Consider the following 13799-nt stretch of genomic DNA (forward strand, 5'->3'; position numbering starts at 1 on the left):
ACTGTATTTCTCCTCAAGCATGTTTCATTTTGAGGGACCCAGACATTTTTCTGTGGGAATGTCTGCAGTCAGGGTTAAGGAACAACGCCAGAAACCGGTTTAGATTTAAAGTTTGTCAGGGCACAGGCACAGACTCGAAACACAGACCAGGCATACTCAGGTTCCACGAGGATTTATTGAAATCACAGGGCAGGCTCGTAGTGGCAGAACAGGCAGGGTCAAAATCCAGGAGGGCAGTCCAAGGCAGAATAAACAAGGAGCAGGGGTCAAAAACAGGAACAGGCTGGGTCAAACCGGGCAGGCAGGTAGTGATGGGACGTTCGACACCGAGGCACCGAAGCTCGCTTCACTTTCGCAAAGCGTACTGGTTCGAAACAGTGTGTTGAAGCTTGTATCAAATTGCCATTTCCACGTGACTGATGACGTCCGAAGCTTCGTACTTCACTGAACGATTCGAAGTTTTGGCACTATCCCATACCCCATTAGCTATAAAAACAATGGAGAGAGAACCGGCAGGTTTCAGTGTTTCATAGTGAGCCGAGATAAATTGATACGTAAAATATGGAGATGACAAGTGGAAAGCGTCAATTGCGAGTGTGGGAGCATTTCGACCTGTTATCCATTAATTGTAATGTTCAGACATTGTAGCCACAATTATATGTTTAAAAATATTTTTAATATTTAATGTGTTTCTTTAGCCTAGGTCAAATCACCTAGGTGGGCACATGCCCAACCTGAGTTGATAAGTCATCACAAGTATCGATGGTAGCTATACTGTATATTGTCATGGCAGCTATAATTCAAGGACAACACATTTAAGCATAATTTTATTGTAGCAAATAGAGACAGGTAGCAACATACATTTCTTGAAGTACTTTAATGAATGATCGAAGATCAGACTGAAGACACATTGCATTCTTAGGCTTTCACAGTACATAACGTTCTAAAACTGAAATCAACCAGGTGTTGTGTGCAGTCTTCCTCCGGAGTGTCGAGCTCATGGCTGCTGTAATTTCTGCAAACCACCAGATGTCACTGTGTCTGTCTTTGATGCTTCGTTCGAAGTTCCGGATCTTTTTTTCAGCACAATCAGGAAGAATCTTCAAAAGCCTCACAAGGCTTTGTCCACCCATCACTACAGGCAGGCAAAATCAGGCAACCAAGGCAGTGCGGTGGGCAGGGATGAGGTCAGATGTCAGAAGTCAGCACAGGATCAACACGAGTAATCAGGCAGGTACGCAACAGACAAAACTGAGACAAACAGGGCTGGGCTGATGAGGAGATGGGATGCAGGTGGGCAGGCAGGCAGGTGGAGGCGATCAGGTAATCAGGTGGGCAGGGACAGGGCGGAGAGTGGGGCAGGGCTGGAACACATGGGAACTGTAAACAAAAGCACATGGATGGCACTGACAGATAGGGAGAAACACAAAACAACAGCTATGGGGGCGAAGTACTGATAGTTTAGGTTTAAATCCTAGGCTGGGCTCTGCTGTTGCATCATTGTATGCATTGTGCGTGGTACCTTATCTGAATTGCTTTACTAAATATTCACCTGTACTAATGGACATGAAAAAACATGGAAAGTTGTTGGAAATTAATACTAATAACCATAATAATAGTGTTCTGACACACATCAACGTAATGGTATCTCGTTCTCACTGCTTACAGAGAGAGAGAATAAAGAAAGGAGTGTGTATACAGGGCTGATAAATGTAGTCCCCTGAGGGAATCCAAGGTGTCCTGTGAAAAAACAATGGTAACATGCAGAGGGTTTCATTCTTAACTGCTCAATGGTAACCTTGAGCTCACGCCGGCATGTAAAAGACTCAAGACCCCCTGGGAAACATACACAAGGTTCTAATTCATAACAGTAAACCCAGAGGGACAGAATCGCCTGGAAACGCATGTTGGCAATGGCAACTGTGAGGTGGAAGAAAGGCACGTTAGTCTCCTTGGTATGAGATGACTGCGAGAGCTTTGTGTTTGATGAGAGCCAGCCGAGCTCGAGTCTCCGCAGCTTCACACAGGGCACTTACCTGTGGATAATTATTTGAGTAATGGCGTATGTGTGCGCATTTTGCAAGTGCGTATGAGTGCACACGTGTGAGTGTATGTACATTCATACACACAGCATGTGTGTATGAATGTACAGTTTGCTCTGGCTGATTATTGAAGTAGTAAAGAATGCAGAGCAGGACAAAGAGACTATATCTGCTCTGTTTATAGTCTACTCCACAGACACACACACACACACACACACACACACACAAAACACATTTTCACCACACATTCACACACAAACATGTACATTTTGTGACAATAAATCCAGCTTGTGCCCATTTAGTCGAATACATTCATCATATTGTCAGGTAAGGACAGCCATCAAACAGTTTCTAATGTCCTGAAAAGAAAGTAATAGAGAACTTAGCAACACCTTCACAGGGTGTCTAAGCCTGCGTGCAGTGCTGTGCTGTTTAATTTGGGCTGCATTCATACCTGAATGGTGTTAAATTGGCTGCACTTTGGCGGAGTTTTAATGGGAGATTAAATGGCTATTGTGTTGACCGTTAGTCATGAAAGGAGAGTGATGATGCTGCAGCTTTGCCTCTTTGGGGAAAAACGTAATAAATTCAGCTGCCGGCTCAGGAAAATAGCCTACCTATTAGTCACTGTAAAAATGTCTACATTTTTGTCATTAACAAGATAATAAACTGTTGTTTGTCTCTGTCTCCGGGCTTTAACCACCAGAATTGCACTCATCTGATTCAGAGAAAAGACATTCCACAAAAAAGGTAGGCACCTAGTAGCTGACAGGCCAGAATATGTCTGAAGATGTATTATAAGGATACTGTAGGTAAAATTAAGAAAAGGAAAATAAAAAGAAAAGAAGTAATGGATGGTTACAACTGATTGCATATACTGTACACTATTGTGCATTTTTTGGGTTCAGTTGCATACTGACCTCTCATAGTTTCTCTGAGACCCAGAGACAGAAAGAGAGGAGTTAAAAGCAGCTGCATTGGATCTGATTGTAATAGTATGCCAATGAGTAAAATGATGTTGAAAATGTTCTCACATCTCCCTCGGCTTATATATAGTGTCTCACACCCCTTGTTCTGCCACGAGGAATGTGATCGCTGACATCACCAGAGCCTGCGCCCGTTTCTCACACTTTTGGCTTTATTTTTAGGAGCAGCCATCGGAACCGAAATGATCCTACATTCCACCTTATTAACACCAACGTTTTTATGTCTCACTAAGCAAGTCATAAAGAGGTGCGCGGAGCACGGGGGAGGAGACAGAAAAAGGTCACTACCGTTCACATGCTGCATGTCAAAACGTCACAACTGCCCCACTTCCAGAGGCATCTGAGGGAATAATTTATGGACTGCTAATGCCCAGCTAACAGTCTTCTTACTTCCAAATTGGTTCAAAGAGTGTCACCCTGCTGATAAAAATGCATGATCTCGCGTCATCTGATAAATAAGGAAGTGTGTAGACAGGAAAAAGTAATGTCATTTTTAATTAAGCCACTAACACTGTCGGATGTTATGTACTGTACTTACTGGGCAGTTGAAAGAGCTGCTGCATGCATTTCTGCGTCATTTCAAATATGTCACCTTCGTTGTGATTCAACAGTGATTTATTATACTGAGTTCCATTTCAAAAAGCTGCCTGCAAGCGATGTCTCATTTTAAAATATTTAAATCCTACCAAACAGGAAATGACAGAAGTGGGAGTGTCCAGATTGCATCACCAGTTCTTCAATTCATCCAAGACCAGGCTTCCAATACATATATGATTTTGCAAAATCAATCACATTCATCCATTTAGCTGCATGAAACGCCAACAATGGTCACAACCCTTTTTTCAATACATCAATTTCTTACATTTTTTGTAACATTACGCTTGAAATGTACCTACAGAAACAATTTAGCTTCAAAAAACCTAAAACATTAGCCATAAAGATGTTGGAATATTTGATATTTGACCATGCAGAAGTAGCCCTTAAGGTGCTGTCTTATCAAATATCGCCCTCTAGTGTATACCTGCAAAACAAAACACCTTCACACACAGGCAGAATAGTGAAATCAGGTCCTTCAATCCTACTCCTGGAGCCCCCCTGTCCTGCATATCTACTATCTATCGTTGCTCCAAACACACCTGATTGAAATGACTAACATGCTCTTGATTAAATCAGGTGTGCTCAGCTAATCAAAAGTGCCACTGATGAGTTCAGTCAGGTAGGTAGAGCAGGGAAAGATGGAAAACGTGCAGAGCAGGGGGGCCCTAGGAGCAGGATTGAGAATCAGTGGGTTAGAGGAACAACTGTATGCAGCATATGAACACAGAAGTACAGTTTATGAAGCTCTGAGTTTCTAATAATGGCAACATACCTCTACAGCTTCCATAATTCCTGCAGATGTACTTTGTGTCATTCATAAGCCATGGCATGACCTCTGTTGAATTCTCCATAAATGAAACTCCATCAAGGCTGCCTATGACTATGCTTGATATTTTGCATGGATTCAGTAGGGCTTGACTGGCTTTTGGTGATTACTCACTGTATCAGGCCTTTCGGTGACTACACCCTGTGTTGCACCTTTTGGTTGGATCGTGGTGATCATGGGGTTTTCCATCTTCCTCTGCTCACTGGACTTTATCAAGACCGAATTTTAACTCAATCAAGCATTGAAGAGTGGCAGATTTTTCCAACACAGCCAGAGTGTGATCTGGGCTTAAGACTTCTAAAAATCATGTATTGTCCAGAATACCCAAATATAATATATTCAGAAGAGGTGATTTAGTACACATTGAATAATTGTGCTGGTATGCAATTATGGTGGTACACCCTGAAGTATAGTTGTTTCATGTGTTTGTTTGTTGGAGTCATTTCTTTGACAAAGAGATTGGAGTGAGCCCAGGACAGCATATTAAAATACTATGTTCCTACTATGGCGATGACTGTACTCATTCACATTGTTGAAACTTATATTAATTAACATGTTCATTTAGCAAAAATAAGGGAAAAGTTACTTTCCTCCAGTGGCCAGATGCTTTTACATTTCTCTTTCACTAGAGGGTGATGTTTACACAGAAACATAGCTAGCGGGTCATAATTATTCATATAGAGAGGAACATTGTCTTAGAGGACTAATTTTTCCTGATGTTGCATCTGTTTGCATCAAAGAGATTGAAATTATGTGGATTACCAGTGCAATTTTAACATTTGACATCAAACCAAAAATGCCTTGGAAGGGAAAAAAAATGGTTCTTTGTATTCACTTGCTCTCACGTGAGAAGCAATTGAAAAGTGTATATTTCAAAATCTTTATTGTGATAACTATTTTAATAAAAAAAAAAAACTTTGGATAACAGTTGGAATGAAGATAATTACTTAAGAGCAATGGCATAAAGACAAATGCAATCTTGCTGAAAGATAATAGTTTACCTGAAATCTATATCCTAGGCCAGCCAGGAGGTTAGTCATCCTTATGTATTTTTAAAAATTTCATCCGGTCCATCTTCAAATTTCCAAGCAGATATGGAAATTAATGCCAAGTGCCATCTACAAGCACTGATAACAGAGATGATTTCTGTAAAAGACTGTCGTTTGTACCAACTAAATAAATAAAAATCTATCAATAAGATGTCCTTTCTCCAAATGGTGTAAAACACAGATAGCATTCTGGGATGTATATATAGCAAAAGTGTTGAGCATAAATTTGAGGAGGTGATATTAATGTTATTCTCGCAATGCCTTAAACAGACCACATTTTGAGCACTGTGTCTAGGACAAAGAAGTCATTGAAAAGTAAAGAGAAGGGCAACAAGACTGGTTGAGGGGATCAAATAATTAAGTTGTGAAAGGCAACTAAGGAGAGAAGGAGATGATACTTAACCTCTTAGTCTTATTAAAAAGAGACTGGGGAGATTTAAATGTGAAGTTTTTCAATTAAAAGGGATTAATAAATTGGACCATAGAAGCTATTCCACATTGGGTGCTGTCAGCCAAGCAAGAGGGCATGGTTAGAAATTTGTTAAAGGTGTCACGTAGACAATTGGAATCATTTTCACACAGACTCTTGGGAAGCATTTTTTTCTAACAGTAAGAGTTATTAGTGCATGAAATAGCTCACTATGGTTTGTAGAAGTAGCAGACGCTCTTAGAGCATGTAAGTTCACGCTTGACACAGTGCTAAGTCACTCTAGACTATAGGCAGTTAATGGCCTGTTCTTGTTATTATATGCCTTCTGTTCTAAAGATGCCACATAGAACACTTGAGCTGATTAATAAAGGATGCTTTGCAACTTTACCAGTGCACTGTACTCATATAAATATATAGTGTTTCAATATATATATGTTATATAATATATAATAATATATAAATTTCATCTTAGGAGCACCTCACTTATGTTAATTACTTGTACTTGAGATTCTCTTATCTGGGATGGCTTACATAGCTTACAGTTTACATATTATCCTTACTGATACTTACTGAAGCTATTTAGGTGAAGAATTCTGCTCAAAAATACAACAGCAGTGTCCCACCTGGGAATCAAACCTATAATTTCCTGGTGACAAGTCAGTTCCTCTGACCACACAGTATTCAGTGCCAATATAATGTTTAATGTTTCTTTCTTTCTTTTTTTTCTCTTTTCCCTTGGCTGAGTTTGCCTTGGCTAAGAACCTGATACAGTTAGCACAGAGTAAACGGCTGAATACAACACTTGATATCTACAGTGAGAGAAGGAAATATGATCATATTAACAGCAATTATAATAACAATGATGCTAAAGCACCTTTATAAAATTTAATGTCTCTACATATGAAATCTCAATCAAAATAGCATCTCAAACAGGAATTGGCAATGGATTACAAGGGATAAAATAGAAACAAAACAACACAGAAATGTTTGAAACTGAAATGAAAGAGCACAGTAAAAACTTAAAAACTTTTTAAAAAATGTAATTGCCTAGAAATTGCCTAAATCCAGGATGAATGAAGGGTAAGGATGATGTTTAAAAACAGTAGGCGGCTGGGTAAACAGATGAGTCTGGAACTTATGCCCAACACTGCAGCACAAAGAAACAATTACTCTGTGAGTGGAAGAGCCGTCCATCTCCCTCTGCGGTGTGCCTAACACTGGCTGCCAGGAAAGCAGAGACCCAGTTTCTCTCAACCCTGCATGCCTGTCAGGCCAATTTATGCGCAGCCTGTTTTGGGTGAGAGAAACAGCCCGTCGCAAGAGAGTGATTTGGAGAAGCTTTGCTCCGTTAGCAGGTATGCCGTCAAGCCACCTGAGGAGCCGACAGGACGTTTAAATCACGCTGCGCAGCTCTCCACCTCCAGGCAGACCTGTCACTGAAAGGCTTAAGCCTCAGAATGGTTCAGTGCATCCCAGAGACCTCCAAGTTTGTTTGCCATCCATGTGAATCTTTGAATCTTGAGTTCTGTGCCACGGTTGAAACCTCTGACTTACAGTGTTCGCACCTTGAAAACAAATGTCCCTGATGGGCTAGTCCCCCCACTTCTAGATATAGCCTGCTTCTGTTCTGTTACATATGCACGTCTGCAAAGGAAATGTGAATTCTGACCTGCCACAGATAGATTGCTGTCCTACCAATGTTGCGGAGGCAGGGCAGGGAGAAAGGAGGGAGAGGTTAGAAAGGGATGCCGATGAACCCCAATGCGTAAGCCCAGTAGCACCCCCAAGTAACCCAAGAACCCAAGAGTCAAGCCAAAGGGCCAGAGGCTTGAAGAGCCCAGAACAAAAGAGCACGATCAAGTGGCCAAAGTCCAATGAAGCTGAGCAGTGGAGAAAGTTGGATGAACACCTGAGCGAACTGCTGCAGAGAACCCTGCGTGGCCCAGTGGAAGCCAAGCTAAACCTGTTTGGAGAAATCCTGTATGAAGAATTCAGCGGCAGGTATGGCGAGGTGACCGTCAGGAAGGCAGTGGTAAGGGCAAAGGGGAGGAGGGAGAAAGAAATTGATGACCTGATGGCAAACAGAAGGCAGCTCCACAAGCACTGGAGGAAAGCAGAGGAGTCAGAAAAAGAGGGTCTGAAAGCCCTCTGGGATGAGATTAGAGGAAGGCTCGCTAACTTATGGAGGGCAGAGCGCATCCAGTGACGGAGGAAAAGGAGAAAGAAGAAGAGAGCAAACTTCTTCAGGAATCCATTCTGATACGCACGTGGGCTCCTTGAGGAGAAAGCCAGTGGAACACTGGAGGTCTCCAAAGAAGAACTAGAGGAATACATCCGTGCTCAATATAGCGACACTGCAAGGAACAAACTTCTGGGCCCACCAGGTTACATGCCTAGGCCTGCAGAACCATCAGCCCTGTTTGACGCATCACCCCCCAAACTCAGTGAGGTCAGGCAGGTGATCCTGCGGGCAAGATCAGCATCAGCACCAGGACCAAATGGAATACCGTACAAGCTGTATAAGAACTGCCCAAGAGTGCTGAAGCTCCTATGGACCCTCATGAGAATTGCCTGGACCAAGATGAGCATCCCATCTGAGTGACCAAGGGCAGTGGCAGCCCCCATTCCAAAAAGCAGAACTCCAAGACCTTTGACTAATTCAGGAGTATAGCCCTACTGAATGTTGAGGGGAAGATCTTCTCCTCTGTGATGGCAAGAAGGATGACCACTTACTTGATGGAGAATGGCTATATCGACACCAGCTGCCAGAAGGCCGGGGTCCCTCGTTTCCCAGGCTACGTGGAGCATGCCTCAATGATTTGGGAACAGATCCAGACTGCTAAGAGGGAGAAAAAAGATCTGCATGTCGTATAGCTAGACCTGGCCAATGCGTATAGGTCAGTACCACACCAGCTCATTGCCTTCGCACTAAACTTCTTCTACATCCCAGACAACATCAAGGCCATGTTTATGAGCTACTTCCAGGATATGCATATGTGCTTTGCGCTGCAAAAATTCACCACTGGCTGGCAACAGCTAGAAGTAGGGATTGCAGTGGGATGTTCCATCTCCCCCATCCTCTTCGTAGCAGCGTTTGAAGTCATCCTGATTGGAGCAAGGCAGGTGGTGGGTAGAGTCCGGAGGTCAGAGGCTTCCCCCACTAAGGAGCTATATGGATGACATTACTTGTCTGCTGTGAGCTACACCATGCACATCCAGGCTCTTGAAGAGGCTGGACAAGCTGATCATCTGGGCAAGGATGAAATTCAAGCCACACAAGTCGAGGAGTCTTTCTTTGCGGAAAGGGGAGTGGAACGATAGGGCCACCTTCACCATTGGTGGGGAAAACATCCCCCGCATCGCAGACCAACCCATCCGAAGTCTGGGAAGGCAATATACATCCAGTCTTTCAGACAAGGAGATGGGAAAAACCATCCTTCAGCAGCTTTTAGCAGGCCTGTCAAAGATTGACTCAAGCCAGCTGCCTGGAAAGTACAAGGTGTGGTGTTATCACTTCACCCTGTACCCCAGGGTAATGTGGCCCCTAAAGCTGTGTGAAGTTACCTCATCAACCGTAAGCCAGATGGATGCCAAAGCCAACTCCTTCATCCGCAAATGGCTAGGGCTCCCACGGTGCCTTTCAGCAGTAAGCCTGTATGGGTGGAATTCACTCCATCTACCCCTGAAATCTATCACCCTTGGGTACAGGCAAGAGAAGGCAAGGCTGGTGGTGGAGCTAAGGGACTCTTCTGACAAGGCAGTGAAAGATATGCATGCCTGAGTGGTGACTGGAAGGAAATGGAGGGCTGAAGAAGTGAAGAAGGCGGTGAGCGGACTACAACACCAGGAGGTGGTAGGCAGGGTCCAAACAGGGCGGGCAGGTCTCAGATGGGGTGACACACCCAGCCTATGGTCCAGATCAAACAAGAAGGAGAGGAGGGATCTTGTCTCTGAGGTTACCACGATGGAGCAGGAGGAGTACAGGGTGAAGGCTGTGGCACAGGGGCAGCAGGGGCGCTGGACAACGTGGGAAGGTGTCGCAAGTCGAGTGATCAATTGGGAAGACTTCTGGAAACTGCCACAGGCTCGACTCAGCTTTCTCGTCAGGGCAACCTATGACACCCTACCCTGCCCTCGCAAACCTCCATCAGTGGTTTGGCACAGAGAAAACCTGTGACCTCTGCAGGACCATCAATGCCTCTCTCCAGCACGTTCTGTCAGGTTGTAAAACAGCATTGACACAGGGTCGGTTTAGATGGTGACATGACCAGGTGCTCAGGAAGCTGGCAGAGGTAGTGGAGAAAAGAAGGCAAGAGACAAGCAACGACAGTCCAGCAGGGAGCCAACAGAGGATCTACTTCCTTAGGCAGGGGGAGCCTGCAGTTAACACCAACAAGAGATCAGCACCTAAGCTCCTGATATCAGGGGTAGAGTGGAGGATGGAGGTGGACCTGGACAGGCAGCTCCATTTTCCAGGGGAAATCTGCAGCACCACATTGCGGCCAGACATGGTGCTGTGGACCACAGCCGGAAAATCAGCACTGCTGGTGGAACTGACAGTGCCTTGGGAAGAGGGGTTGGAGGCCCATGAAAAGGAAGAGGGCAAAATATGTGGGCCTTGTTTGCAGAGTGCAGAGAAGGTGGATGGAGCGTGAGGCTCTACCCGGTGGAGGTGGGGGCAAGAGGCTTTGTGGGAGACTCTGCTCAAGGACCTGGGGTTACGGGGAGCCAGACTGCATAAGGCAACAAGGGAAGTATCGGAGGAGGCGGAGAAGGCAAGCTTTTGGCTCTGGCTGAGGAGACGGGACAAGACATGGGGAGCGAGCAACTCCTGAAGAAGCTGCAGGGGGTGTCAGGGAGACATCCCTATTCACTGCCCCGCCACCAGGAGATGTTCCGGGATAAGGGGTGAAACATCTATGAGTGGTGGTCCCTGGCTGACGACCCTGCAGCTAACAAAGCAAGCACCGGTGAAGATGCGACAGGCTTAGAGCCTAGCAGGAAGAACATCTACCTGTACAAACTAAATATTACAGGTAAAACTTCTTTGAAAGTGAGGGGGCTCTGTGCTATCACAGATTCACCTGTGTGAAGGAGGTGGGCTTCTAAAAAGGTTAGTGCAGTGTGGTTAATGTGTGGTGAAAGGTCAGGGCTCATTTAGAATTGCAGCCAATGGTTTGACTTCCAAGAGTTGGGAATAGTCACAAATATGGGTGGCTCCCAGCCCTGCCCCTCCCGCCTATTTCTGCCGATTTTTTGCGGCGGAAATTGGAACGATAGGGCCGTCGGACAGGATGCAGTGCGGCCGCCGCGACAATCAAAGGCAGACCCTCTGTGCAGCACATGGCTACACAGAGGGTCTAAAGAAACAAGGGACGGGCTGGTTTTTTTTTTTTTTAAAAAAAGGCACATAAAAGTACGGTTTTGGTCCCGATTGAATTTTAAGAATGAGAATTTGTAGGAAACACCTTTCAAATTATTTTTTTCAAGGAAGGAGACAAGGTTTTAAGCAATGAAACGTTTATTATACAGTATGAAATCTGGGGAAAATGATAAAAATATAAATGTAAAAATGTAATGTAATGTAAAATTTAAATTTAAAAACACACTCGCACACAAATGAACTATTTACAGATATGAACAAGACACAGCCTTTTCAGTTCCCCTCGCTCCTCTTTTTGGCCTGCCACTGCTCTACAGACTTGCACGCGTACAGAGTACAGAAGTGCTCCCCACGGTACTGGCTGTGGCCGTAGTCCTTCTGCCGCAGCTGGCCGCAGAGCTGGCAAATTCTCACTTTGTGGGGCTTCCTTTTCTTTTTCTGGAGTGACGTGGCGCTGTCGTCTCTCTCTCCCACCTCTTTTTCAGGTTCCAGGCAGAAGTCCTGGTGATCTTGCCCACGTCCTCTGGGCCACACTGTTCCTCCAGCGTTTGGCGAGCCATCCGTCCTCTGGGGCCCGCTTCAGCGCTGCAGAAAAACTGGCCCTTGAAGTAGGCGTGCCCGCCGTCCAGAGTCCGTGGTTTGCCGCAGATGACGCAGGGATCCCCGGGCTGGCTCTGCAGCTTCCCCCTCGCGCTGCGCAGGAACTCCAGGTCCTTCTGCTTTTGCACCTTCCGCCTGTATATGGTGTTTCTGGTGGGCATCCGTTGCCCAGAAACACCCGCCGCCGCTGGCTCCGGCTCTGCTGCCGCTGGCGCCGGCTGTGCTGCAGCTGCCGTTGGTGCTGGCTCTGCCGCTGGCTCCGCCAGTGCTGGCTCTTCCGCTGCTGCCGGCTCTGCCGCCGTCTCCGCTGCTGCTGCTGCCGCCGCTGCAGCCTGCTGGTCCTGCAGCCACTGCTGAGCCGTCCTCCCACCAGGGCCGTCTTCCAGGGTGTAGAAGAAACGTTCGTGGAAGGACGCGTGTCCATCATCAGTTTTGGCCCAGCCGCGGATGTCACACGGGGACGACGGCGGCGGCGGCAACGGCGAGGGAGAGGGAGAGCGACGCCGTGGAACTCTTCCTCTTCTTGAGAGAGGGGAGCGGAGGAGAGTAGCAGGACAAGGAGGAGGATGTGGCCTCCTGCTGTCAGAGTCTACAAAAATGCAATACAGAACTGTTAGTCAAGGTGACTGGTACATGTAGATAAAAATAAACAGCAATTTAACAAAGTATATTTTGTCACACACCTGAAATAGGCTCCAAATGTTTTCTCTTCCTTGTGGCTTTCCTTCCCTCCTTCCATTCTGTCTTCTGCCTTGCAACTCAGTGGTCAGTCAGGTCTGTTCCGGCACATCTCCTCAAGTGGTCTGGGAGCCTTAGGTAGCCTGCGTAAAGTTTTACCTGGAGAGAGAATGAATGTGAAAAGATTTCTTGATGTGTTACGTAACTAAAAACAAGTTTGCCATGATGTCAGTCACCCCTATCATTACCACCATGGTTTTTCTACAATTATTCATTTTTTAAGGGGGGAGAATAAACCTTATCTGATGGTTGAATGTAACATTGAATAAATGTAATAAATCATGATCACTGTTTGGTTGCTTACAAGTTATAAATAAGGAGAAGAGAGCATTTAAGAAGCAGAAAAAGAGTTTAACAAAAACACACGTGCGCACACACACACACAAAAAACTTACAATGAAAATAAAGAAAAGAATAATTTAACTATATACACCATTTACAATTTGCAGTCTGCCTCCCAGTCACAGTTCTCCCGTCGGCCCGGGAGCAGAAGGTCTTCCTGTAGCGGCTGTGGCCATATTCTTTCGTCTTTGGCTGGCCACAGAGCCTGCATCTGAAGCGGGAGACCTTCCGAGACGGCTTCAGGTGCCGTCCTTCCTCCCGGGCACGACGTTCCCTCTCCTGCTGGAGCCTGTGACTCCACGCGGTGGTCCGTGGAATAGGCCTAGCAGGAGAGGCGATGGCGGCTGCGGCTGGAGCAGTGGCGGCTGTGGAGGGGGCGCCCGCGCTGGTGGACGGGGTGGCGCTGGTGGACGGGGTGGCTGAGGCTGAGGAGGAGGAGGATATGCTGGCAGTGGCGATGACGAGGTCGTACAGTTCCGGGACCAGCGGCCCTCTGATGGTGGCAGCCAGACCAGAGGTGTCCTCGGGCAGGTGGTGCTGGAGAGGCTGGTCTGGCTGCTCGGGCTGCTGCGGAGCCGCGGCCGGTGCCCGAAGCTTGCGGAGCACAGAAAGGTACAGCATCGACTGCGCCATCCACTCCCTGGTGTGCTGCTCCACCAGAGAGGCGCGGAGGCGAGACGCACTGTTGCCCAGAGTGCGCTCCTTCAGCAGCCCGATCACCGCTCTGTCGCAGGACAACCTGGGAGGGAAATCAGACGTTACTAGGGAAAATAAAAAAAAAAAAAACAGACACATTGCTGCATTGT

The sequence above is a fragment of the Megalops cyprinoides genome, chromosome 3 (assembly GCF_013368585.1).
Source record: "Megalops cyprinoides isolate fMegCyp1 chromosome 3, fMegCyp1.pri, whole genome shotgun sequence".
Taxonomy (NCBI): domain Eukaryota; kingdom Metazoa; phylum Chordata; class Actinopteri; order Elopiformes; family Megalopidae; genus Megalops; species Megalops cyprinoides.